General features: G+C 37.4%; 1 protein-coding gene across 2 annotated transcripts in view; it reads left to right on the plus strand.

The window, feature by feature from the left end:
* Window positions 1-4,100: 4,100 nt before the first annotated feature.
* LOC307152641 (protein FAM163B-like) overlaps window positions 4,101-26,892 on the plus strand; it is a 28,487-nt gene continuing 5,695 nt past the window's right edge. The window contains exon 1 of one of the 2 annotated variants that reach the window (XM_079861456.1): window positions 4,101-4,933. The gene's annotated coding sequence lies outside the window, so the exon portion shown is untranslated. The remainder of the gene's footprint in view (window positions 4,934-26,892) is intronic. The other variant, XM_079861457.1, reaches the window with a different exon arrangement.

Here is a 26,892-nt window from a genome sequence, read left to right on the forward strand (position 1 = left end):
TTAAAATGAAAATTCTGTCATCATTGACTCACCCCTCAAGGTGTTTCAAACCTGTATGATCTTCTTTCTTCTGTTGAACACATTCTTTTATGATGAATTAAATGAACTGTCTGGTTACTGACATTCTTCAAAATATCTTCTTTTGTGTTCATCAGAAGAAAGAAATTCATACAGCTTTGAAACAACTTGAGGGTGAGTCAATGATGACAGAATTTCCATTTTTAAGTGAACTATCCCTTTAACGTCACCTTTCTTGTTACCTGATAATTGGATTCCTCTTAATTTCCTCTCCTATTTTTTCTCCTTGTGTTCTTCTCAGTCCTGTGCCAGATTGTTCGTTTTTGATTAAATAAAAGCCCATCAACTCTGCATCATTGAGTCCTTGCATCTTCCCTTCATCCAATCCTTATAAATAAAGAGGATAAAACACCAAAATGTCCTTAATCATATAATTTATTCTCACCCGGGGAGACCAAAACAAGTTATGAATGTTATATAAAACTGAGTGAAATGTGAATTTTGGTTTCTAAACGTCTCTTGAATTTTGATGGTTTCATGCTCTCAGCACTCAATTTATTGAAAAATAAATCCCATATTTATCCACGTATCAAGTGAACCTATATGTAATGTGTCTAGGTCTTTTATTATTTTTATTATAACTTGGCCATGTTGGTTTGTGCCTAATGTGACTGGCATCTACCAAGCAACAGATGAATTCACTCCAAAATGCTACAGAGTTTGATGGCATAGCCATTGATGCCAACAATTTATGATAAGGGAAGCACATATCATGCAATGATCATATAAAGTTAGTTGCATTTTAGTATTCACATTCAGCATTGTTTTTCGATCCAGCCCCTGCAGCCCCTCAGGACAAACCTGCAGCCCATTTTTAGGTCGTGACCCATCCGTTTCAGTGTATATTTTGCACCTCACACACATGGACGAATGTATGCAGACACACCATTGAGGAGTCAGAGGGCGTAAAGCTCAAACACATTATCCAGCTCAGAACAGTCAGTCAGTCAGTATTACCTCAAACACACTAAACACACAGAAAGAGCTGTTTGCTCGTGTCTCAGGAGAGACTTATCAGACACTGGAGGGGTGAAGGAAACAGCTCTGGTCCTGTCACTTTCTTTCAGGTCATGTATAATGCACAGCTTTACACTTTAATAGAGCTTAATGCAATAAAAAAAACTTTTATTTTGTACAACTTTCTTTTCTTAGAAGAGGCGAGTAAGGACATGAAAAAAAACAATGCTTAAAATGTCTTGGTGTTCAAGGTGAAAACTGCACCACCGTTCAAAAGTTTGCAGTCAGTATGATTTTTTTATGCTTTTGAAAGTCTATTATGCTCACCAAGGCTGCATTTATTTGATCAAAAATACAGTAAAAACAGTAATATTGTGAAATAGTATTGCAATTTAAAATAACTGCTTTCTTTATGAATATATGTTAAAATGTAATTTATTCCTGTGATCAAAGCTGAATTTTCAGCATCATTACTCCAGTCTTCAGTGTCACATGATCCTTCAGAAATCATTCTAATATGCGGATTTGCTGGCCAAACAAACATTTAGGATTATTATCAATGTTGAAAACAGATGAGCTGCACATTTTTTTGTGAAAATTAGGATTTTTTTGATGAATCGAAAGTTTAAAAACAGCATTTATTTGAAATAGAAATCTTTTGTCACATTATATATATGCATTTACTGTCACGTTTGATCGATTTAATGTGTCCTTGCAGAATAAAAATGTTCATTTCTTTATAAAAACTTTTCAGCGGTACAGTGGAATTTACATTTGGCCTTGTTATTTGCTCTAGAATGCTGGACCAATCTGAAAAATACGTTTTATGCCTTGAAAAGGCATATATACTTGCATGCCTTGAAAATAGCTGTTACCAGACAGACGCATTGCACTGAAAACTTCAAATCCACCCGTTCAAAGTCTGCTTTATTGTGCAATCAATAATTGAGGTCTCACAGTTAAAACCTCACGTTTTCACAGTTAAAACCTCTCATGTTTCTCATGTTTTACAGACCACTCTTTCTCACAGTTAAAACCAACCCAATCTCATGAGAAAACGTAATTATATAAAGTGTCGATTTCGTATGAGTACGAATTAGCCACCAATTCGCCAAAACGTAAAATAGTTAAACATTTCTGTTGGTTAAACAGTAGAGCAGATCAATCCTGCTGTCCTGACAACCAAACTAAAGCTGAACCTCAAGATAATGCCAGATTCAGGCATGTTACTAGAGCCAGTTTCAGTCATTCAGAGATCTCACTGTGCAATGATTCATTTTTGGTTCGTGTTCTTCACTGTATAAACAAAACTTCATTGCCGCCATTAATCCACAGAGCCCGTTCTGTGCCTTGAGCTGGAAAGCCGGCCACATTCCGGCTGAGCCCTGGCTCTCTGTATCCTACCAGTCATTATCATGTTGGCCAGAATCAATGAGCAGGCCTTACAGATGGGCTACTGCTTATCTTGGCCTTCATCCAGATCCACTGGCCAGCTCTTTTGTTCTCCTTCAGAACAACCTCACAGCCAGATTTCAGGAAATCAGTGGCTGACATGACATGATCATCTACAGTAGATCTTATGACAGCATTTCATGTGAGAGAAAGGAAGACTGTGAGGGCGGGCGTAATTCTCAATCGCTGCAACGAAGAATTATATGCACTGTTGACTGTAAACAGCCGCTGGTTCAATCAAATTGCAAATCGGGAAACAGCAATCAATGAGAAATGGAAATATGACTTAGACATGGTTTTATCGCACTTTCCGACAGCTGTCTCGGATCTCTTTGGTGTGATCAGAATAGTGATGACCAATACAGTAAACGCTTGTAGATTCATCAAATATTAGGTTTAAAATGTTGCTTTAAAAGTAATGTTAGATTTTGACAGATGTGCAGAGACCACTACTATATGAGGTTATACTTCCGCGAAAAGTGTAACAATGTGGCCTTATCAACACGTTTCTCCGTTTGTTTGAGCATTCCGACTCAACCAATGGCGTGTGTTTGGGGGCGGAACTATCTGTTTGATCGACCAATGACAGAGGGGGTGGGGGAGTGTACATAAAATGTACATGTGTGCTGCATCCGAAATCGCATACTTCCCTACTATTTAGTAGGCGGAAAAAAGTATTTGACAAAAGATGTCCGAATTCACAGTACTCATAAAAGAGTAGGCAAAAGTACTTGTATGACATACTTATTCCAGTGTGATTCTTAAGTGATGGACACCTAACTATCCCATGAGTCCACTGGAGAACATTTATGAATGACAGTGAAGTGACGTAACTGACGCTGGTAGGTCACATGATAATGACAACATGACGAATGTAGTTCGTCCAGATTACATTCATACTACACACACTCATACTATATAACGTACCTTTTAGCGGTTGTGAAGCATTTACTTATTCAAAGCCTACCCATGAGAGTATGCGATTTCGTAGCCTACGTAGCCATCGTGAGGCTAGTGGTGCAGAAATTCACCTTTAATATTACAACATCATTTGTAATAACTTGGCCCCACTTTAAAAAAAATACTAAAAAGTGTGGAGCAAAATAAAGCAATCATCAGTCACGTGAGGCCTTGGCTTTACTGACTATTCACCACTGTATTTTATAAAATAGCAGATAAAAGTCACCAATTACTCAATTTTTAGTAGCTAAATTTAGTAATAATAATCGAAATAAACATTTCTTCCGTCAAGTTCATGATCCTAACTGTATACTGTTTAAACATCCGTTGATTAATGCTGATAAATATGTATCAACATGTCCTATCAACGGCTCACAATGCGGCTCATCCAATTAGAATTTAGAGTCGGAACTCGGAATTATTCGTTTTATAAAACATCTTATTAACATAATGTTTAATAATAATGTAGCCTACGGTAGGCTACACAATATTTTGTCTACAGGCAAAAAAAATCTTGTGTTGATTAAATAAACTACAGCATTACTTAGTGTGGCCCCAGAAAGTTTAGCATACATTTTTACGACTTATTAATCAGTAAGGTGTTATATGAACGCCTTCCATGGGCTCTGATGAATTTATGACGCTTCTCTGGATTCGTTGAATTCACATCTCAGTTCCTGATAGCCGCATATCGTCAGTCAGTGTCCGGAACTGTAAAACCGTCTCAGCCCACTCCGCGCGCGGGCAGATTTACAGTGCACTTCAGCAGCACGAGACAAACAGCAGCAATTATCTCGCGCGACACCAAACATATACGGCACATCAGCGTCGCGAGCTCAGCTCTGAGGAGAACAAACCAGCTGAGATTTCACAGTCCGTAGTAATTTGTCGCACAAAGAGAAGGAGGAATAGAGAAGACACTAACACATGGAGCTTGAGTGCATTGTGATATAGAGCTGCGAAGGTTTTCATTGAGGACGTTTTAAAGGAACAGCGTTTTGTACGGCACTTCATTTTACGGACCACTCTTCGATGCAGAACTAGTTAATTTGAAAACGGATTTGAAGGCGGATTTGAAAACTATTGAAAGGGACTTTTGGTCACCTCAACAAGTTTTTCTGTTCTAAATTACTATACTGTGCTCTCGGGGCTTCTACCTTTCCTTACATTCAAGGAACTGTCTATGAAAAGTCTCTCAGGATGTTGACAACTCCACCATAACGGATATGAAATAAGGAACTCTTTGGTTTTGCAACGAAATCGCGTGAGATTGTTAATACGCCACATTTATTGTTTTATTCACCCCATTCGCTTCATGTTTTAAGCCGTTTTAGGACCCCAAAAGTCGAGGGGGGGAAACGACGAAAGTCACTTACGCGGATCCCGTAACAGTTCAGTTAAAACTCGTTCATGAAGCTCGTGCCCGTCTCGTTGGAGCATCGTCACTTCTGCAGATGTGCTCTGGTTCAATTCTAACCATCGTGTAGGTAAGATTTCCACATTATGGGCTTTACAACACTAGTGATTTAGTTTGGCTTATTTGTCCACAATCTTGCTTTTGTTGTGAAGAAATGTAATGTGTGAACGGTAATTGTTCCTAATTCGCGTTTCATGTCAATAATGCTCGAAGGCACATTCTCCAGTTGACATTTTCATTATTGGCACTTTTAATTAAATTGCTGTTTTTCTTGATGTAGCTGCAAATGCCATTGTAGGAAGTTGTTCTCTGTCCATGGTGCTGAAGTTATGGAAAGTTGACCTGCTGAACTCTATTTAGTTCAAATCTATTTATGTTACATACACTGAGAATATCTTACGCAACGAAAACATTACTTCTATACAATTAAAGACCTACAAAACTCTGAGGAGAGGTTCAATTCCAGGTAAAATCAATTTTTAAACCACATTTTTCTACTGTTGCATCCAAAGAGACAGCCCTTGTTCAATCTACAATGCACTGTTTTGATCACGTGACCAGTAAGCCTGTCTTCTTTACACATCTTATGTCACTTGCAGTCGAGCAGATATGGCAATGTACACTCTTTCTGATTGGTAGATTTGATTTCCTTTGACCCTTTTGAAAGGTGCAAGGAGATTTTTCCCTTATGTCAGTTGCGAGATGGGACAGGGGGATGGGCATTTCCTGCATAATAATGTTAAATAGTTTTTTCCACCCCCAGCCATGACCGTTCCTCCATCCTTTACCCTCCCCCGTCACATCTCCGCCTCTCTGTATTAATTGCAATGGCATATCTATTCCAAAGTGTCGTCTTCAAAGGAGGGTAAAAACAAGGAACAAGCCAATGTCACATATGCAGACTTTATTTTAAATGCAGCCACCACTTCTTTAAAATTATCTTAAAAACAGCTTGTCTGTGCTGTAACAGTTATGTCAACCTGATCTGACCTGTAAACATACCTTTCAGTGGTGTTACCAAATGTAGTCAAGTTAATTAAGTCATATTTTTGACTGTCAAAGGAATATTGTTCTCATGTTGTTCTAAACCTGTGTGGTTTTCTTTCTTCTGAAGAACACAAAAGAAAATATTTTGAAAAATGTTTTTGGACCCCATTGACTTTCATTGAATGGACAAAAAAAAAACAGTTCAAACATTCCTCAACATATCTTCATGCTCGACAGAAGAAAGTAAGTCATAGGGATGGCATGAGCTTATGTAAATGATGACAACATTTTTATTTTGGGGTGAAATATCCCTTTTAGATGTTAACACATAAAGCTGAAAAAAAAGATTTTTTTGACAATAAAAAAAAAAAAAAAAAAAAGATGATAATGTGCTTCTCAGGGACTAAAATGATTTGTATTCCGCATGCAGCAAGGATTGGGAGGGACGGAGTGAGCATGTGACATATGAGTCCATGTTTTTTTTGTAGCTGCTATGTACACAACCTCCAGCCTTCTTCCATCACCACGAAGAGGATAAAAGTGTTTACAGGTGTTACATAAAAACACTCTTTAGTGAGATAACACAGCGTGTGTGTTTGGTGTTATTCCTGTACGGTGGCTGAGTACAGCTACGGCCTCTTTTCCACTTTTCTTCCTGTCCTAATCTTTTTATATCTCTGCCTGTCTGCTTGGCAAGCGGCCACTCCGTATCCAGATTCATTCCACCATTGTGTGGTTTGAAAGTTGCAGTTTCACATTGAACACCCCTAGATGTGCACGGTCCCTCTATGGAGAAGATGAGTTTCCAGCTGAGAAACCTCTTCCAAACCAAAAGCTGTGAGAAATAATCCATTTTGGTATTGCTTTTGGACCTTCATTGCTTCCCAATTCAGCTTGGGGGATGTGACAGCATCAGCTTCCATCTTCTGGTAAAAACAGTCTTTGTAACGTCTAACATGTTTATATTCTGCAAGGCATCGGATGGCATGTTTTCCCTTGGGGTGGCAGGAGCGTTGTAAGCCCATGCTGGTGTCTGCGGTCGCAGGAAGTGACATGGCCTTGTGGCTGGAGACATAGCAACGTGTGGGGGTGCGTGGGGGAGGGGATGGAGGAGGAGAGCAGGACGGGTGGACAGTAAAGGGCAGAAATGAAAGAGAAGCGAGGAGATGTGGCGTGTAAGGCAGCCTGCAGGATCTGGCAGAAAATCTCCAAATATCCAATCATTAAACGTCTCTCCATATAAACCATATGGTCCGTATTAAAACTGTGTGCTACAAAATTTTTAATATAATTCTATCTGAGGTGATGCAATAAAAAGTGGTTGTTACACTATGTAATTATAATGCACACACAGTCAGTTACCCCTCAGGTCGGAAACGCCTGTTGTTCCAGTTAAAAAGTCCTTTAGAAATACATAGTGCTGCGAATTTGATTGAAGTGAATTTAATTATACAAAATAAGAGGGATATTTCATAAATTTGGATTCATGTAATGTCACTGATGTACCTTATATGATAATCTTTTATAGTCAAACATCTGGACTATCACGTAATATAGTCATAAATTGAGATTTCGATGAGAATATAGGAAGTGCTTCTATGTTGAGAAGAAGACTCACTCAGGAACCCTGATGATTGGATGTGTCGGTCAGTGTATTGTCCGTTCCACATTTAGCTCTTACAAAATAGAATTTGATGGTTCAAAATGAACTGGATATTGACATTTTCTTCAGGGAGTGCTGCTTACCCATGAAAAAACCTGCCGGAAGTGTGCTAAAGTGCTCTGGGTGGTTGCCAGGCTGTTGCTACATGGTTGCTAATGTGTTTAGGGCTGCGTTTCTCAAAAGCAAAGCAAGAACCACCAATGTTCGCTATACGATCAACTTAGCTCATGATGCTTTTGAGAAACGCAGCCCGGGATGGTTATTCTTCTAAGTAGTTGAAATGTGATTGCTTATTGGCACTTAGCAAGCACAGCTCTATGTCTAAAATAACATTGTGGTTATGGTTTATGGTTCCTGCTTCAGTTAAAAAGTAACAGCAAAACTTCAACTTTAATTTGTTTGTCATTGAGTGTTTTTTTGTTTTGTTTTTTGACAAAATGGTGGCTTAAAAGTATAGTTCACCCAAAAATGAAAATTCTGTCATCATTTGTTCCAAACCTGTATGAATTTCCTTCTTCTGCTGAACACAAAAGAAGATATTTTGAAGAATGTTGGTAATCAGACAGTTGATGGACCCCATTGACTTCCATAGTATGGGCGAAAAATAGTATGGATGTCAATGGGGTCCAGAAACTGTCTGGTTACCAACATTCTTCAAAATACCTTCTTTTGTGTTCAGCAGAAGAAAGAAATTCATGTTAAAATGGCTTGGCAATTATCTTCGTAAACATTTGATAATGTCTTTAGTGAACTTAAAACAGTTGAGAAAGAAAACGCACATGTATCAGTATATTGGACCTGTGCATTAGCTCTTAAAGTGACAGCAGCCTAATATTCCTGATGCTTTCTGTGTTTTTAATGTTAATCAAACATAAAAGACAAAGAGAAAATCACTCACTACTCTAGACTGAATAACTTTTGTAACTTCAATAAAGGATTAATCTGTTTTGTGGCTGGTAAATTTTCTTAAGTCACCGGCCATTGGCAGATTTGGTAAAAAGTTAATTTTAGGCCCTGATTGCATTACATTGGCTTATTCTGGCCAATAACTGTCCACTTAAAAAGGATGATGCTGCACACTTATAAAGCAACCAACAACAATTCATTTTGTTGTTAGGCACCATTTACTGTAGGGGCAGTTTTTTCTGAAATAGTTGAACACTAAAGAAATTAGCTTAAAATATTTGAATATGTAGAAAATTATTTGAGTGACCTGACCTGACTTTGAAATTTGAAAATGAGACTATAGTTTATTCCTTTTAACATCCTTTTAAGTCTTGTCATTTTGAAAGACAAATGACATGTTAATTTAGGGAAAGAGTACATGAAAAAGGTACATGTAACTCTAACCTACATGATAGACGTGACATTCTGACATTCATTGTTCCATGAGTAGATCTAATGCAAACCTTTATTTTTATGCCATTTAGGAAATTTATACTTTTCAGCATCTAAATAATTTAACTTCAAGCTTGATTTGATGAAATCGACAGTAATTATGCCTGAATACCACAGGTTACAAATGGATAACCCCAATGCAGAACACCTGCAATTTACAGCAGAAGCCATTTTAACTATTAATTTGTATGAGCTTAAATCACTGTATTGTGTGGGTGAGACTTACTCAAGCGGCATACCTGTTTGACATTTCCATGGTGACAAGATGACACTTTGAGTGCCCTTGAAGGATTTCATCTCTTTAGCTGGTATAGGGCATAATGACCTGGGCGGACTGTCTAGTGGACCTATTATTTGCGGCAAAGTGTTGCTATATACAATGAATTAGAGCTGCACTATTATAAATCATGAAAATCATCAAAAATCATGTTTTTCAATTATTTTCCTGGTATTTTAATTGCAATTATTAATGCTGATTAAAATAATTTAAATGAAAATTCTGCATGTAATATCCAGTCCATAGAGGGTGCTGTTTAAAATTTATGTACTAATATAATTTTGCTTAAAGTCCGCGTGAACCGGAAGTTGCAAACGACTTTTCTCCAGTGTTGTGACGTATTTCCCATTGAAAAGGAATATTGAACAGAGGGCAGGGTTTTACTCTAGCGCTCCTCCTCTCCATCTCTGCTCATAACAGACTAACGGTTTGAGGGGAGTGGTTAAGCGTTTCCCAACCCAAGCCGTCAAACCTACATCATCAGCCATTCCAGACCGGAAGTAACTTTTCAGACTTTGATTAAAGATTACGACGGCAAACAGTTTTTTCTGTGTATTAACTTGCACGGATAAATTTTTCACCACAAGACTAGTAATATGTGCTAACAAAGTAAATAGGGTCAATTTTGATTTCAGTTGGACTTTAAAGAATAACCACCAAACGGGATAAACTGTTCCATCCTTGTTTTCTGTTCACAGTCATGAGATGCCAAAATGTAGATATGGTTATCACAATGTCAGCCATCGCAATTTCATCAGTGACTCTCGCAGAACTATAATTTAGCAGATTCACTCCCGCATTTAAATACCAGTTCTGTCATGAAACTCTAGATGGCGCAGGCTAACTCAATCTGCTTGCAATCACATCATTCTCTATAGGGCACAGCTGATTGGTTCCTGCTGTATCAGTAGCCAATGAGCTGCTTAACCTTCAAATACTTGTTCAGTATTTGCTGTAGCAGTTGCAGTGTGCTTTCAGAAACCCTCCACCTTCCCCAGCTCCACCTGTATAGATCTGCCACTGGTAATTCATGTACGCTGTTGTACAGCAACAGCAGATCTATTCCGCCAAGCTCACTGAGTTCTGCACTCTCACGAAAACTCCCATTGTAATCAATGAAGCTGACTATTGCATAATAAATGTCTTATTTACATTGTGCAAACACTTGGTTAAAATGAGACGACTCCTGAACTACTTCCGACCTCAGTGAGTTCCAGTCAATCATGCGTCATGTTCACATATTGAAAGCATTTCGTGTTTTTGTGTTAATTATGGCAAAAAACGAAAGAAAAAAAAAAAACAGCTTTGCTTTGAAAACAGCTGACCGAAATCAAAAATTAAGGTTTCATTATACAGTATAAACCTAATGTCTAATGTTAAAGTTTGTTTTTTTCTCTATGCTGTGCTCGTTGGAAGCAGGACTTGCCGCCATCTTGGAAGTGACGTCAAATGACGCATCTCGCTGAGGGTGGGGGTTGATCGATTCGCCCCGAGTTCACAAGTCGGATGGCCCACTTCAACAGCGTTCCAGACATTATTTCCAAGTAGGAGGTGGGAAAAATCCTAATTCCGAGTCGTCCAGAAAGGAGCATCAGTCATTGAGATCAAGATGAACAAGATTAGCTTTGAGACTTATTTAAACTCCTTGGATTGGCCATAGCAATGTTATGCGCTCAACGCTACAAAACACAGTAGTAGCCTATGATACAATGGGAGTAAACATAAATAAAATGCTGTTGTCAACACTTTCCACAAATTGCTTCAACCTACCCTATCATGATTATAGATAAGCAAATACATTTTAGTTGCATATGTACTATTCTGAAAATTTTGCAGACTTTGCATCATGAAAGATTACCCTAATATATCAGACTGTTTGAACTAACCAATAGGTCTACATGAAACATTAAATAAGTACACCCTGGCATTTGAGCGTGCCCGCTTCGGCTTGTTTATCTGCGGTATGCATTTCTGCATATTCTATGCAATTCAAATCCAAGCTGTCCGCAGCAATCAGTTTACTTCCTGTATGCAAGTGTTTGTGATATCAGAGATATTCTGCACATTAGGAAAAAGCTGTGTTTGTGTACTTTGGTAAGGGAATACATCTCGCTGCTGTCATATATTTGGATCAGTGAGGGTTTAACATCAGTCCTTTATAGATGGAAGTACACATGTGTTCATAGGCCCTTCATTAGTGTGGGAATGAATTATTTAATGGCATACCTGCACGCTCTATCCCTCAACACACATGGATCACTCAAATAGGCCTGTGCAGTAGCCGTGGGGTTGCCAAGGGTAACGCTTTATTTGTCACGAACCACAAATAGAAAGATTATGCAGGGTGCATATGGCACTGTTTCATATTATTCATCTTGAAGTGCTTTTACTGAGTTTGATGTGTGACTTAGAAATGAGAATAGGCTTTTTAATCTTTATAGTCAGCGTGTGAAGAAATAGTAATGGAGTTATTTTTGAATTAATGTGGTATGAACAAATGATCTGCCACATTTATTCCTAAACCAAAAGAAGTGGTATTGATATGCCTGGTAACCTTTATAGTGTGTTTGTTTACTGTCAGCATTCTGCTTTTTTTGCTTGTTTGTTAATATGAATTGTTGATGTATGATGGTTTCAAGACTCGCGGCTTTATTCGCGCCATAACAAAGGACATGATATATTACTAAGTCATTATAGGCTATTTAATTCTTTTGGCCCATATAGAATTGTCCTTCGGGCTCTGTATATTTTTTAACTTTTCAGGACAAGTGTGTTGAGCTTGTCTGAACATGATTTAATCATATATAAGGTTTCTTCTTCCTTTAATCTCTTTGAAATTAAAGAAATGTAGTTTTGACTGCAGGGTGTGCGAAACTTTCGCTAGGTTACACTATACTCTTACTTTTAGAGAGTTTTATTGCACTTATGGCACACTTTTAAAGCAGCTTTTGCCTTCTAGTTATTTACACAGACTTGGTCAAGCCTGACATGACCTATAAAAAATGTAATTAATCTTTCAATTTAGTCCGTTAGCAAACCCTTTGTTTGTGTTGTTGAGGTTTTCTTTTGTATGCAGTTCAATGAACATTTTAGTTAAGGTTTCATACAGTTTAATGAATCATTCAATTCCTGCATTGCGAAAATTATGAAACACACTCTCTATGGTTGTCTTTCCATGCAAAATGTCTCTCTTTGGTATGTTTAAACCATGAAGGATATTAAGGGGTGTGGCGTACTGTATGAATTACGTAAGGTTCTTAAATGGTGTACTTGACATTCTCGCTATTATACATATTGCTAACATATAAAATGCTAAACATACACATACTATAATGCTAACATACTCATAATATAACATGCTAACATACATTATATTAATATAAACATATTAAATGACAACATCCACACTGCTAACATATACATACTATAACAACATGCTAACATACATACTGTTAACATACACACATTGTAACATTAATGTTAACAAACACATACTGTAACAAAATGCTAACATACATATTGTTAACATACACATATTGTAACATGCTAACATGTATCCTGATAACACACATACTGTAACATGTTAACATACACATTCTGTAACAAGCTAAAATCCATACTACTAACATACACATACTGTAACAACATGCTAACATGCATCCCTCTAACATACACATACTGTAACAAAAAGCTAACATGTATTCTGCTAACAAACACATACTGTAACATGTTAACACACATTCCGTAACATGCTAATATCCATACTGCTAACATACACATACTGTGTAACAACATGCTAACATGCATCCTGCTATCATACACATACTTTCACAATATGATAACATGCATCCTGCTAACATAGACATGCTGTAACATGTTAACATCCATACTACTTAACATACACACTGTAACAACATGCTAACATGCTAACATGGACCATACTATAACAACATGCTAACATGCATCCTGATAACATAAACATTACTGTAACAATATGAAACATTTATCCTGCTGACATAGACATGCTGCAACATGTTAACATCCATACTACTTAACATACACACTGTAACAACATGCGCTAACATGCATCCTGCTAACATACACATACTATAACATCATGTTAACATGCATCCTGATATCATTAGGCTAACACACACATTCCATAACATGCTAACATCTATACTACTAAAATACACATACTATAACAACATGCTAACATGCATAATACTAACATACACATACTGTAACATGCTAACATGAGCCGTGTTAACATAGACATACTGTGTAATGCTAACATGCATACTGCTAACATACAGTAACATGCTAACATACACATACTGTAACAACATGCATTAACATGCATAATGCAACACACAGGTTAACATTTAGCCAGCTTGCATACATGATGCAACACAAAAAAAGTATATTGTAACAGACAGTTAATGGTTGTAACGTACAACTAAATCATATAAAAGTAACAAACAACTGCCAATCATCTCAAGATAAGTTTTTTTAGGAATCCTCTGAAAGAATGTTAAAATAGCTATTGAGTGAAGTTGTGGTGGTACACAGATAAACAGCAGTTTCTTACTTTTACTAAATTTATACACATCTGAAGCAGAATCATGCAAGCATCTGCCTGTACTCAGTTTTGTGGTTGCATTAATAATGTGGCCAAAAGAATACTTTATTTTGGATGCTGGTGTCCACATCAGACCTCTAAACTAGCCTAACCAGCATGACTACCTTGGTCAACCAGCTTCATCAGGCTGGAGTTTGTTGACTAACTTCACCAACTACGTTTTCACTGTCTCCCAGCATGACCAAGCAAGATCAGCACCAAACAGGCACTGACTAGCATAAACCAGCCTGAGCCAGAATGAAAATGTATGCAGGTGGTCTTGTCAGCAGTGTGGCACATCCATATTCAAGCCTCTTTGTGCATGCAGTCCAGATGTATTGTTCTGGAAGTGTACTTGATGCCACGTCAAGTCAAAATGGATCGGGTCACAATCTTATCACATGTGCAGAAATGAACGACCTTTGTTGCAGGTTTATGTTTCCACATTCATGTCCCCTGTCAGATTGTGTTATCATGCTGTCACATGAGTGGACTTGCCTGTGTGCCCTGTCATGCGTCAGTGGAAAATGCCTTCTCATTATTCCCCATGGCACATCACAGAGAAATGTGCAAACTTCTGTGTCAAGATCTGTTAAGTCACTTTCACATGATTCACACACCAGGGCTTCAATGCACCTTTGACCTCCGCTTGAAAAGTATTGCAGATAGTGTCGCAGTAAAGGGATTTTATGAAGTTGCTAGCAAGAAAGTATGATTGTATAAAAGGAAAATAGTGTCCCTGTCCCAAATGGCACACTTCATGTACACTTGAGGTCTTGTTGACTTACAATGGGCGCCATGTGCGCATGTCCGTCAAGTCCACGAGGGCCGTAGGGTGTAGCTGCTACCAGTTGTCACGTTCGGTTTCAGAAGGGTGCTTGCGAGTGCCCCCTTCTTCCCGACAGTCGAAGCGCCAATACTTCACGAAAGTGTGAACTCGGAGGAAGATCGCGAGGGCTTAGGGAGATATTTGGGACAGGGCCAGTGAAAGCATATTTGTTTCTGTTTTGGGTCTGTTTGACACGTGTTTTAGTTCAGTTTCCTGTGTTTCAGTTCATTTCTATGGTTTCTCGTTGATTTGATTATCATGTGCACCTGTTATTCATTTCGTTGTTTGGTTTGTGTGTGTTTAAGCCCTGTGTTTCTTTCAGTTCTTTGTCCGTTCAGTTACCGGTTATTCTGTTCACGTTTTGTTTGTTAGTGCTCAAGTTTAATAAATCTATATATAATATAATTATTTTGCCTGTAAATTCTACCCTTAAAATGTGTTATGTAAAACATAATCATGTCTATTTTTAATGTCCATTTTTCAATAATCTAGTGACTTGAAAAATGACTTCATTTTATTGGATATGATTTTTTTTGGGGGGGATCTTGATGCTTTGAACGCACACCAAAAGACATGATTATTCATATCAAGGGAATGATAAGTCTGGCGTCAGTACAAAACCAACTTCATGTTATGTAACACTAGAGTTAAAATGAAAGACTATAATACAAGAAAGATTGATACATTATAAATATGACTGGATCTGTTTAAAGCCTTTGTAAAAATGTCAGATATATTCACGTTTGCACACCTGTGACAATGTGCACATCATTTGCATTCAATATTAACTACCTATAGATACACTGTGCTAACAGCAGACACTCGTGGCATGGTGCCAAAACTAGTCAGTAATGCATGAAAATGAAAATTATTGGCAGAAACCAAATGTTTTACCCCCAGTGGGCTGAAACCCAAAAGTGCTTCAAATGTCTGTTTGCTTTTGTGTGGAATAACTATCTGTGGAAGCCTGTTTTCACCTCCCAAGTAATGCAAAATAAAATAGGTAATTGTGAAAAAATAAATAAGAAGGATCGCTTGTGCAAAAGAAGTACTGTCATGTTTTCAGTTTGTGTTTTGATCTGTTTTTCTGTCCGGTTCATGTTTGAGTTTGGTTGTTCATCCTCTTGTCTGTTAATTAGGTCAGTTCTCTGTTATCTCTCTGTTTGTCACTATGGTTACTAATTGATTTGAGTATTCTGTTCAGGTGTGTCTTGTCTATTATCTCGTTTGCCCATGCATTTAAGCCCTCTGTTTCAGTCAGTCCCTTGTCTAACATTATTACAGTTCTTTGTGATAGGTGGTTGTATGTTTTTTTTTTGTTTATGTATTGAATTAAAGTCTCCTATATCTCCTTCGTCATGCGCTTGGTTATTTTTAAAAGCATACATATTATGGAATATACTTACGTGCAAATTGAATATAATGTTTTCAGACACTTAACTGAATGTTATTTGCAATTAAATGAAAATGTATAATAGTTGCAATTAGTTGAGCTTTTCAACCCACTTAAGTACATCTTTATATGTAATTTCAAAAATATTTTTATTGTCTTTGAAATTTACTGCTGAATGCACTGAAATTTACAGTCGATTGCACTTACAAGCATTAATGGTAAACAAATGCATTTAAATATAATTAAGTACATTTGTAATTGAACATTTGTAACTTTAGTTAAAGCACACCTTTTTTTCTTTTCTTTTTCAGACTTCCATAATCAATTCTTGTAATGTCTTATATGATGTATAAATATATTTTTCACATGAAAATCCTTCAATTGGTGTGACTTTTCAACAACATATACTGGGGATGCTAACGATTAATGATAATAGTTTCGATAAAACTTATGGATGGTCAGTTAAGCAAGGTCATCATTAGAAGACGTAGTTTTGAGGCGGGAAAACAAATCCAGCAGACACACAAGAAAAAAAGAAGCGAGAGCACCATGGTTACATATTCTAAGTGTATTAATGTCTTCAAGCCATGCAATGTAATAGGTATAGGCTAGCCGTTTATTTCGAAGCATAATTAACCAAGGGTCCAACAAAAAAAACACTCCAGACATGTAATTTTACTGAACATAAGAACTTATTGTGTAAACTCCACAATAAAAGTACATAGAATAAAGAACAAGTAATAAGATCCTGGTGGATGAGTGATGATCTTCCAGAGCTGTTTCAGCTTTAGATCCTATTCTGTGGCCCACAGTAAATCAAGACCTGTCAATCTGAGCGATCGATCCAATCCAAGCACGCTCCAGCTGTAAAACTGTGTCCAATTGGCCTCTACACAAATCGTCCCCACTATACCCACTATTCCCACTCACCACACCCGAGATCAGGTTTCCATTGGATGAACTTTCAAATGACGTTGGCAAACACTGCGTCATGATTGCGACACGATTGGATCCTGGAAGTCCTATAGCTTTAGCCAAGCAGCATGTCACACTGTGATCTACGTATTATCTTATGTTGTGTTTGGGCTCGTTCAAGACCACCTGCATTAAATAAAGATATGGGATCTACTATGGTTTACTAATGTTTCACGACATCACAAACAAAAACATGGTGCAAAAGCAATTAGCAATTACCATGTGTATACTGTTTACATGTGTGTCTCCGCTGCTTTTTCATGCAAAAACTTTGTATAGTGTGGTGTCTAACTGAAAGAAATATGCTTGCTGTTTTCTGCTAGTTGAGACCTTTTCAACGATATATGATACAGGTTTATCTACTATGATTTTATAATAAAGGCACTTATATTATGTCAGCGCACTTAAGTGATGGTCATATTCACTATATTCACTATAAAGCCAAGCTTCTAAACTTTAAAACGACACCTATTTTGTGTTGGTTAAACAAGTGGTTGTTAAATATTGTGATAACTTAGACCGCATTTACACTGCAGGTCCGATTTGTTGACTATATCCAATGTTTTTGACAACCAGCTTACATCTTCTTTTAAAATTGATCCATATTCAATATCTGCATTTACTCTGTACTCTTGGTGAAACAACCAAAGGTAGACGTACTGACACTAAAAAGCTTAGGCCGAAAGGGAAGTAAAAATGACATGATTTGCAATGGATTTAAAAGAAATGTTGATCTCTCTGCACCATCTTTAAAGGTCAGCAAACCATTGGTCTCTTAACACAAAGAAAAAAGAGGAGAGTTGTACACTTTTTCAATGCCGTATGACTCGCATTGACGGGGATATCCAGTCGGTCCACTTACATGGCAGACGCAAATGTACATATCAGATTCATATCAGATTTATTTCCACATATGAATGAGGCCTTAAATCGATCTAAAAATATCGGAATCCATGTGTTTTTTCCTGCTAACACGTTTGGGGCTCACATCCGATCTGTGCCACATGGGAGGAAAAAATTGGAATTGGGTCACTTGAACATGTAATGCAAATGCTGCCTTTATAACTCCCCCGCTTTGGATCTTAGATGTTAAGGTTAACAATGAATAGATTAATTGATGGTTGATTGGATCGATTATGGGAATTTATGTAAATTTACATTCCTACCATACCATATAACTGTTTTTAATCAATTTTTTTAAAAACGTGTAGTTATGCATGTTGTTGATTAATGTCATTCTGGCTTTAAACAAACTATTTCAAACGTAGATCTTGCTTTTTTGACACTATTATGCTGTGCAGAAAACAGAACACAGTCACCTCAAAATACTTTTAAAATAGTTTTTTTGGATGATATAAAAGTACACGCATGCCTTATACATGGGACAGACTGGTGTATGTGTGTATGTTCTTTAAAGGTGCAGTAAGCGATTTCGGAGAAATGCTGTAGAAAGTGGATCGGATTGAGCAGCACAACACACTTATAGCCAATCAGCAGTAGGGGGCGTGTCCACTCATGATGGGGGAGGAGAGAGAGCCAATCAGAAGTAGAGGGTGTGTCCACTCATGATGGCCTCCCATGCTGGAAATCATTGTCTAGTCTCATGTATACTTCATTTAGCCAAGGCTGCAAAGCCGATTCCGTGTTAAAAATATGTTAGACCTATCACTTCTGCTACTAAAGATTACTTTATTCATAATATCCCTGATCAGTTTCATCTCCTCAGCATCCCAGATAGCTTAGAAGAACTCGATATTGCGACAGAAACTTTTGACTCTCTTTTCCAGCACTTTAGACACAGTTGCTCCTTTGCGCTTAAAGAAGATTAAAGGAAATAGTCCAACGCCGTGGTACAACGAGCACACTCGGGCCCTTAAGAGAGCAGCCAGAAAAATGGAGCGAACTGGAAGAAAACAAAACTAGAGGTTTATCGCATTTCATGGAAGGAGAGCTCGATTGCTTACAGAGAGGCCTTAAAAGCTGCTAGATCTGCTTATTTTTCCACCCTATTAGAAGAAAATAAACAAAACCCCACTTGAAACAGTGGCTAAATTAACCAAAAATAAAGCTTCAACCCCAGACGTTTCCAAGCAGCACAGCAGTAATGACTTTATGAACTCCTTTACTTACAAGATTGATAATATCAGGGAGAAAATTATAACTATGCAACCGTCTACTACAGTATCGCATCAGGCAGTGCATTGTAGTCTCCCAGAGGAAAAATTGTATTAATTCATTGCTATAGGAGAGGAAGAATTTACTAAACTCGTTAAATCATCTAAACCGACAACATGTATGTTAGACCCTATACCAACTAAGCTACTGAAAGAGATGCTTCCAGAGATCATAGATCCTCTTCTTAATATCATTAATTCATCTTTGTCATTAGGATACGTACCAAAAACTTTTAAGCTGGCTATGATTAAACTTGATCCTACAGAATTAGTCAATTACAGGCCGATCTCGAATCTACCTTTTCTGTCAAAGATACTAGAAAAGGCAGTATCCTCACAACTGTGTTCCTTTTTAGAAAGAAATGATATCTGCAAGGATTTCCAGTCAGGATTTAGACCGTACCATAGTATCGAGACTGCTCTCATTAGAGTCACAAATGATTTGCTCTTATCATCCGATCGTGGTTGTATCTCGCTATTAGTGTTACTCGATCTTAGTGCTGCATTTGATACTATCGACCACAACATTCTTTTAAATAGACTCGAAAATTATGTTGGCATTAGTGGAATTGCATTAGCATGGTTTAAATCATATTTATCTGACCGTTATCAGTTTGTAGCAGTAAATGAAGAGATGTCTTATCGATCACAAGTTCAGTATGGTGTACCACAAGGCTCAGTACTAGGACCGTTGCTTTTCACTCTGTACATGCTACCCTTGGGAGATATCATTAGGAAGCATGGCATTAGCTTTCACTGTTATGCCGATGATACTCAGCTCTATATTTCTTCACTCCCTGACGAAACTTACCAATTCACAAAATTAACAGAATGCATAGCTGATATGAAAAAAAATGGATGACTAGTAATTTCCTACTACTAAATTCTGAAAAAACAGAGATTCTAATTATTGGACAAAAACTTCCTCACGTAATAATCTAGAATACTGTCTAACACTTGATGGCTGCTCTGTCAAACCTTTGTCGTCGGTTAGGAACCTGGGTGTGCTCTTTGATACCAATCTTTCATTAGAAATTCACGTTTCTAGCATCTGTAAAACCGCATTCTTCCATCTTATAAATATATCTAAATTACGCCATATGCTCTCAATGACAAATGCGGAACAATTAGTTCATGCGTTCATGACCTCAAGGCTAGATTATTGTAATGCCCTACTGGGTGGTTGCCCTGCACGCTTAATAAACAAACTACAGCTGGTCCAAAACGCAGCAGCTCGAGTTCTTACCAGAACCAGGAAGTATGTGACCATATTAGCCCGGTTCTGTCAACACTGCATTGGCTCCTTATTAAACATTGTATAAATTGTAAAATATTGCTGATTACTTACAAAGCACTAAATGGTTTAGCCCCGCAGTACTCGAGCGAGCTCTTAACGCATTATAGTCCTTCACGTCTATTGCGATATCATAATTCCGGCCAGTTGATAATACCTAGAATATCAAAATCGACTGCTGGCAAGAGATCCTTTTCCTATTTAGCACCAAAACTTTGGAACAGTCTTCCTACCATTGTCCGGGAAGCAGACACACTCTGTCAGTTTAAATCTAGACTAAAAACACATCTCTTTGGCCTAGTATACACATAACACATTATAGACTTCTATAATTCAATGTTAGGCTGCATAGTTTAGGTCAGCTGGAACCGGGAACACTTCCCATTAATCCTGATGTACTTGTTACATCATAAGAAGAACGGCGTCTACACTAATATTAGTCTCTCTGTTTATCCCGAGGTTTACCGCAGTCCGCCGGATCCAGGCCGTATCCAGATCTGATGAAGGACCTGCGCCTGGACACAACGACAACGCAGTCCTGAAGTGTCAATTTGTAAAGAAAGACTACACACCTGCGAACATATATATTCAAACGCGCATACCTATAGACTAAACACGTAATACACATGTTGTGCATGCTGTCAGTATTTTCACAGGTTTGTGTTTTTAGAGCTTGCGCAGAGATTTAAAAAAAAAAAGTTAAATAACTAATGATCTTTGCAACGGAAGTAAATCAATCAAAACTAGCTTTAGCTGGACAATAACTTTATTCTAGAACTGCTGTAAAGCCAAAACAATCTCTGTTACTTTAATTTCCTATTATAACTGTAAAGCTGCTTTGAAACAGTCCATATTGTTCAAAGCGCTATATAAATGAAGGTGACTTGACTTGACTTGGAAATGTTCGAATCCCGCTCGGAGCACTACGAGTAGAATCGGAGGGGTTATACATACGTGAGTAACATTGGTTTTGCTATGTTTCACAGAACCAAGATATGCTGATGTTGTAATGTTAGCTATAGTAACAGGACAGTTTTGAGTGTCATTGTTTGTCTGGAGCTGCTGGCGACTAACAACCAACTCTTGCTTAGATATACTCTTGTGAACTGTATGTTCATTTTTTTATTCTTCCTTGTTGTTTGTTCGTCATCTTGGCTTTATTTTTCACAAAGCATTATTTTGCTTCGCTTCTGCTGTGATAAAGAAGCATCCACTCTTGCAAATGCATTGCATTTTTGGGGGCGGAGTAATGAAGGGAGGGGTGTTTTTGTTTGGATTGATTTCAAATACCAACAGTGTTTCTCAGAAATCACTTACTGCACCTTTAATTATCAGCCAAAATATATTTAAAACTGCATGCAAATATGCAATACATTTTAAAGCAGATATTTTGTTACACACTGAATTATGTCATAGATTTTGCAATCATGTTTAAGTTTTTGACTGTGGACAGTCTTCAGTGAGATTGATGTGGTTGTGTTTAATCAGAGTGTCTGATATGTTAAAGTTGCGGATTCTTAAAGGGTAACTCTCGCCAAAATTGAACCTAGGGTCTTTTTGTTAATCTACCCGAGTCAAACTTTCGTGTAAAGGCATAAATGCTGGCGGCCGGGAAGAACAACAGCTACAGTGAGTTGTTCAAAACCTTTCTTTTTAGTAAACTTTGTGTTCACAAGCAATGTTGTCAATGCTCGAGTTCATGTGTAGAGCCCCTGGTGATACTTCAAGCACAGTTTCATGTTGTGTCGAGCCTTCTTAGTGTTTTAAAAATAGCGATTTTGATGCTATCATAGTCGTGCCCCTAGCACTCCCATTCAAAAGGCATTTTGACCGAAAACGAAAATACGGTCAATCTTAAAAGTGGCGTTTCCATTCCAATTATGCTTTTACATGAAAGTTTGACTCGGGCAGATTAACAAAAAATAGCCTAGGTTCAATTTTGGCGAGAATTACCCTTTAATTTTGGCCCCTTTCTCTTTCTTCTAATAAAATGGTGTTCTAAATTCAAATTGCTTGAACTTTGACTAGTACGTTGCATGGATGATTTCTGTGTGGTCGGCTGTGTATATTAGTGTTCTTCTGGGTGTGTGTTTGCACACATGCTGTAATTAAAGCTACATGTGATGAATGTGTTGTGATGTGGCAACATATTCTTCATACCGTGATCTAATTTAGCTGTCCCCATGGGAGGTTTGTGAGGCAGACTGCACCACACTAATGGATGTTTGCCTTCATTGAATTACAGTGACGTGTGCACATGAACAATGTGCGTAAATGCTGTGTTTTATATAGGCTACCTGCTTGACATTTCTTTTCAATTGACCCTTTTTAATCACTGAGTCCCAGTAGTACTGATCTTTATTGGTCAAAGGCCATAAACAAGTCACTCAATAGGGGGTCAATGACAAATAAAAGTGTCTACAAAAAAAATCAAAAATCTTTTAGACATCTAGTTGATTTAAAAAAAAAAAAAAAAGATTAACACAACAAGTTTCGACACAAGTGTACACATCTTAATCATTATTTTCCAAAAAGTTATATATTTATAGTTATATTTATGTATAAATTATTTATAGATACACTACAGTTCAGATGTTTGGGGTTTCATGATCGCCAAGGCTGCATTTATTTGATAAACGGTGAGCTGTTGATTTTATTTTGGAAGAAGTGCAAGAATGACTGGCAGAGGTCTACTGAGTTATGTCAGGTGCAGGAGGGTTGGTAAGTTTATTGACTACAGAAAACAGTGTTTTAGGTTGAGAGGATGCATTACTAATAAGAGTATAGTAACTAGAGCGTGCAGTATTTAAAGCAAATTTGTATGCAAATTTATGGTCCTTGTAAGCAGTAAGATGCACAGTCAAACCGGTTTTCCTGGAAAGGCGTTCAAGGTGATGACCAGCAGTTTTCAGATTGCTGGGGTAAACCAGGGAGAAGTGTGTGTGTAGAAGGCACAAATCTACTTTTAAGAGGGGCGTGTAAATCAAGAGCTGTGGATATAGAGGTATTGTATTTGACAAGGATCTAGTGTGTTCAGTGATATCAGAGAGATGTGTGTGTACAGATTCAGAAAACAGTAATGGATTAACAGAATTGAGGTTACGGTAGGCTACGGTGGATTTCACCCTAAGGCGGGGAAGAGGCATTTCACAGTTCGATGAAGAGGTGATCAGACAGTCCAATCTGAGAACCAAGCATGGAAATATTACAATATTACTTGCAAATCAAGTCATGAGAGTCCATGGTCCTCTTTATGACATCATTTTCTGTTTTATGTTTTTTCTGCATGTTTCTGCACAAGCTTGTTACATAATAATATTAAGCAATTGAGCAAATAATAATGAAAATGTATGCCAAACTACTTAAAATGATTTCCTTTTAAAGATTTCTTTTTCTAATGAGGATTTTTTTTTCTTCATTATGTTATCATTTGTATCACCCTCGCCAACCCCCCAAAAAACTAAATTAATTTTAATTCAGAAATTAAGAACGTCATAGAAAAGGTATATTCAAATCATTGTTCAGTATGTATGAATTGCATTGTTAATTAATTTATTTTTGAATCAGGACACAAAATAGAAGAGCGTCCTGTCTTTGACCCCGGGGTTGACTACAGGGGTTGTCAGACTGATTTCTAGCTTCTCCTGAAGCCTAAAATAAAAAAAATCTGCTCTGACGCATTATTGATGTTCTCTTCTAGCTGCCTTTTTCACAATCAAATGAAAACCAACAGTCCTGTTTCATTTCCAACCCAGATCGATTGATTGCATTCAGCCACTAGACGAATCAGATTAGAAAGGTCTAATTTGATTTTTGTGAGCAGGTACGAACTACTCGAGGACAGCTCAGCTGATTGGTCAGGACAGATGCCTCTCAAAATTAAAACGCAAAAAGCCTAGAAGCCGAAAGAAAGTCAAATTTTCTTAATCAAGCCAGGCGAAAAGGAGACCTCTGTGTGTCTTCTCATCCCATCAGGACACTATCATTAGAGAAGAGTACATAACTCCCCTCAGTATTCAGGACATAATGTTTCCGTTCTGTTCTTTTCTTAATAGTCTTGGAGCTAAATTCAACTAGGAGTTTGATGGAGGTCCATGTCAGTGCCCAGTGGAGGGAAGATAGATGAAGCTCATTACAGTTGCCAATTGCCATTACACAAGATTACTTTGCTTTTGTCACTTCACACCTGAATTACACACTTTTACAGCTAGTCTTATGTAAACGTAACAAACGTTAGAGTTATCTTATACAGCATTTTTACTTTTAGTTTTATTTTTTCAAGTACATTTCACGCATGACATTAAGTAAAGTTTACTGAAGTAAATAGGTACATAAAAACTTCAACAACAGAAATTCTTTTAAATTTCCAATATAACTAAACATTACAGAGACCATATAATGATATTTTAAAAGTGCTTATTATGTTTATTGGGTGTAATAGGATTGTATTGGGAAAATTTTAATTTGTCATAATTTACTCAGACTCATGTCGTTCCAAACCCATAAGACTTTCGTTCATCTTTGAATAACAAATGAAGATATTTTGAATGAAATCCATTGGACAGTCCAAACAACTACCACTTTAATACATCAAAAAGTTCATAAAGAGATCGGAAAACTAATCCATATGAATTGAGCAGTTTAGTCCAAATTTTCTGAAAAAACATGATCACTTTATGTGATGAACAGATTGAACTTTTATTCACATATAAACATTGATCTGCAAACATAAACAGAAGCTCAACCGTACTTGCTCCTCATTGGTTCTTGCTGAAGCTCAAATGTGCTGCGTAACACGAGAATGAACCTCATTGGTTCTTGCAAGTCAAGCAAGATTGAGCTTGTTTACCACAACTGACGTTGTGCGTTGATGAATGTTTATATGTGAATAAAAGCCTAAATTCAATATTTTCATCATATAAAGTGATTGTGTATCTTCATTCTTCAGAAACTTTGGACTAAACCGCTCAATTCATATGGATTAATTTTATGATTTCTATAAACTTTTTGAAGCGTCAGAGTGGTAGTTGCGTAGGTTGTCAATGGAGGGACAGAAACCTCTTAGATTTGACTTAAAATATCTTTGTGTTTCGACATTAGGGGTGAGTGATGACATTTTTTTTAATTTTTGGATGAACTAATCCTTTAACATGCTTTAATGTTCTAAAAACACATGTAAAGTGTTTTTCACATATACTGTACATTATTGCAACACTTCTATTCCCAGACTGTCTGAAACGCGCTGATTGTCTGAACGCGCTGTCTGAAACGGCCTGGCCTTTCATTATAGTCAGTAAGCCAATCCTTTCAACCCATTTCCACCCATTTTATCTTAACATGTGAAGGCATACATGTTATTTCGCATGCTTCAGGGAGACAAACTGTTCAATTCTCAAAGGACAGTGACATTTGACCAAGGCTTTTGGGGTCAGTTGACCTTGTCCATTGAGCAGTCCATCTCCTCCAGCTGCTGTTCCTTCTCTTTCATGTCTAGAGGAGTGTTGGCTTGACCTGGGGTCCAGTCAAAGCTAATTTCACACAAGGACTGGCCAACATTGATGCTTATTATTCTGGCACCCGAAAAAAACTACACTTAGAAAGGGTCCATCCAGACTGACATGGGAAATTTTTATGTGATTTTTAGGGGCTGATCTGAAATGAATATCATAACAATGGACCTTTATACAACATAGTGTAACCAAATATAAATGTTTAAAAACCCATTTATACTGTGTGAAAGAAAGAAAAAATGAAATAGTTTCTGAAATTTATTTAAAATGTATTTTATAATTGCCTTTTAACTGTGGAAATGCATCATCAAGGTCTGTGAAAAGGGTCCATGGGAAGGTGTCGATAACAGGCTAGTGAAAGTAGTTCTGCAGCTCACCGGGGCCCCCTGCTGGTGTGGGTGTACTGTCTAGTGTACGGTTCATGTGAACGCCTGTACAATCTGCAGTGGTTTTGAAAGCAATCCAGACTAACTTGCAGAAGTGAACCGCTATTAAATACATAATTTGCTTATTAAAGTATAGTGATGGGTGTTTTAAAAGGAATTGTAATTTCAATTCCAAATGGTGTGTGAGGGCATCAGCGTCTTCGTGCTATGATCAGCCCCTTCTGCTTGGTGGTAGTGTAATATTTAGGGATCTAGGCTGCTAAAACAGACATTACAGATTTTGCTCCTGCATCTTGTTCTATTCCTTTGAACAATATATTTAACCTGAAGTTCTACTGAATGTGCAAAATGATGGCTTTAAGATCACTTTAAAATACCATGACTTTATCTTTGTTTATTGACATTCTATATTGACTGTTGTCCTTTTTATCAGTCTTCTTGGTCCAAGGGTATCTCTCCATCATTTCCTGTTCTTTTGACCTTCATTATCGCTCCTAGGGTGACTGTGGTCTCTCTTTTCC

Source organism: Squalius cephalus, assembly GCF_949319135.1.
Source record: "Squalius cephalus genome assembly, chromosome: 24".
Lineage (NCBI taxonomy): Eukaryota > Metazoa > Chordata > Actinopteri > Cypriniformes > Leuciscidae > Squalius > Squalius cephalus.